Source organism: Propithecus coquereli, unplaced genomic scaffold (assembly GCF_000956105.1).
Source record: "Propithecus coquereli isolate 6110/MARCELLA unplaced genomic scaffold, Pcoq_1.0 Scaffold117, whole genome shotgun sequence".
Taxonomy (NCBI): Eukaryota; Metazoa; Chordata; class Mammalia; order Primates; family Indriidae; genus Propithecus; species Propithecus coquereli.
In genome coordinates, this window is record NW_012135747.1 from 1557450 (window position 1) to 1560350 (window position 2901).

General features: G+C 36.7%; 1 protein-coding gene across 1 annotated transcript in view; it reads right to left on the bottom strand.

Moving 5' to 3' along the window:
- KIF1BP (KIF1 binding protein) overlaps positions 1-2901 on the bottom strand; it is a 64034-nt gene that overhangs the window by 21357 nt on the left and 39776 nt on the right. The window lies entirely within an intron of this gene.

Genomic DNA, 2901 nt, shown 5'->3' on the forward strand with positions numbered 1-2901 from the left:
TTTTTTTTTTAATTTCAGAATATTAAGGGTATACAAACGCTTTGGTTACATAAATTGCCTTTGCACCACCCGAGTCAGCTACAAATGTGCCCATCCCCCAGACAGCGTACACCACACCCATTAGGTGTGAATTTACCCATCCCCTTCTCCCCACACCCGATGAATGTTACTTCCATATGTGCACGTAAGTGTTGATCAATTAGTACCCATTTAATGGTGAGTACATGTGGTATTTGTCTTTCCATTCTTGTGATAAAGAAGTCATTTTCTTAACCATAAAATCTGAAAGAGTCAAACAAATAAAAGGAGATTGCCTACAAGCTCACAAAATTTTAACTGTTGCTGCAGTTAAACTGTAAATATGCAAAAAGACTCTACCAATTTGCTTTTAGACATATACAGCTCTTTTAGACATACATAATTCTTTAAGTATTTTAAATCTTAATTTTTTCTAGTAAAAAAGGATATTTTAAACACCTGCTTAGGGCCGGGCACAGTGGCTTATACCTATAATCCCAGCACTTTGAGAGGCCAAGGTAGGAGGATCCACTTAAGCCCAATTTGAGACCAGCCTGGGCAACATAGTGAGACCCTGTTTCTACAAAAAATAGCTGGGTGTGGTGGCATGCACCTGTAGTCCTAGCTACCTGGAAGACTGAGGCAGGAGGATCACTTGAGCCCAGGAGTTAGAGGATGCAGTGAGCCATGACTGTGCCACTGCACTCCAGCCTGGGCAACAGAGGAAGACCCTGTCTCAAAAAAACAAAACAAAAAAACCCTGCTAAAGCATAACAAATAAGAAAAATGTGTAAATGTATATATCCTTAGAGTAATATTATTCTAAACTGACCACTAATAAAAATCAAATCAAAGTTTTTAATATTCATTCTAATATTTTTTTTCTCAAAGAAATAAGAAAGTATATAGATTACCCCCTTTCAATATAGGGACATTAAAATCAGTGACTCCATTGTTTATTGCCTTGGGCAAGTCACTCAATTTCTTGTACTTCTGTTTCCTCATCTATAAAATAAGGATAATAATAGTACCCACCTTATCAGTCTAAGGATTGAGTTAATATTTATAAATCACTTACAATACCATCTCAAGTCTTCCGAAACAGCAGAACTGCTTAACCTCTGCCTCATTTCTGCTTCTACAAGGATCGTCCCATCTACAAGCATGTCCTTGCTTTTAACTGAATTCACTTAACTCCAAAAGCAACAATGCTGTCCATAAAAAACGTGATCTTACATTCTAGATGTAAATACTAAAAGCATCACAACTTGGGCTCCTAGAATTCACAGGAAGCAAAAACAATTAAGATAGGATAGAATATTACTCGATCATAAGAAATAACAGTGATCTAGCACCTCTTATATTTTCCTGGATTGAACTTAAGCCCATTACCAAAGTGAGGTATCACAAGATCGGAAGAATGGGCTCCACTTGTACTCGCCATCAAATTGGTACTAACTGATGAACACTAGGGTGATCACATGGCAGTAATACATCCAGGGATTAGGGGGATGGGGGGGTAACCCCGCAACTAAAGGACATGGGGAGCATTGTAGGGGGGAAGGGCATGCCTCTAACCCTCGCTTGGGTGAGGCAAAGACATAAAATGTAACCATAATGTTTGTACCCTCATAATACCCTGAAACAAACAAACAAAAAAATCATCTGAGGATACTGAGTGTGAAAAAAAAAACAAAAAACAACTAAGATAGGAAGCAAGGCTCAAGGCAAACACAGTAATAGCTAAGCAATTCTTAGAGACCACTTCAACAATTCTGAGGGCTGTTTAATATGCTTATCCCTGTCTAGCTGAGGGAAATTCATCAAGGTATTATAATATTTTAGGTACATACTTCACTGTTATGGCTACCACATTTCATACACAACACTAACAGCCAAGTCAGTCTCTTCTCTGAACTGAAACAGAGGTATATAACTAAGCACAAAGAGCTTTGCTGTATGTGTTGTTGCCATATTATTTTTTAATGAAATACTGTAAGTGCTTAGTATACTTACATTTTAAATCAACAATTTCATGTACAAGAGTATAAAGAAGACTAACACCTCTATCTGGCTTTGTGGGACTCTGCTCTTCTTAGTACTTTAGGGGGAAAGTTAAAATGCCAAGGTAGAAGAGCTATGAATTAAAAAATTCTCCAACTTGGGGATATAATCCTCAGGGTAAAAAATTATTAAGGGCCTATAAAACACATATTCTAAACATGCATTCTAAAATTCTTGTGGTTTTAATTAACATTTGATTTGCTCCAATCTTTATCCTCAAAGGGAAAGAGCTTCTTATGGATAGGAACCATATTTTATCCATATTTGATTCCTCAGCATTGTGCACAGTCCCTGGTACATAGCAATAATGATAAATGTCGTTGTTGAGACAGAGTCTCACGGTAAATGTCTAGTAGACTAAACTGACAAGGCAAATAGGCATGCTGAGTCTATGCCTTTCTGGAGCCAGATCACGTGAGCTGGAATCCCAGCTCCACCATTTACTTGTGTGTGGCTCTGGGCAAGTCACTTATCTCTGGTGCTTCTGTCTCCTCATCTATAAAACATGGGTAATAATAGTACCTACTTCATAAAGTTATGAGAATTAAATAAATTAATATTTGTAAATATTTATAACAGTGCCCGTGAGTACTCCAAGGAAGTACTGTAAATGTTTGTTAAATAAATAAGATATCTCTCTGACTTGTAAGATTTTTATCTCTTAACTGTCCCCCTAACCTACCAATGAATAACTCTTCATTACTATAGAATATATTTTCTTCTTTATTCTGTGTTTGAATAATTTTATGAAGAAAAAAAGAATCCCTTTATCCTAATACAATAACTATTTAACTGTATTACCTTGGAAAGCAGCATGGT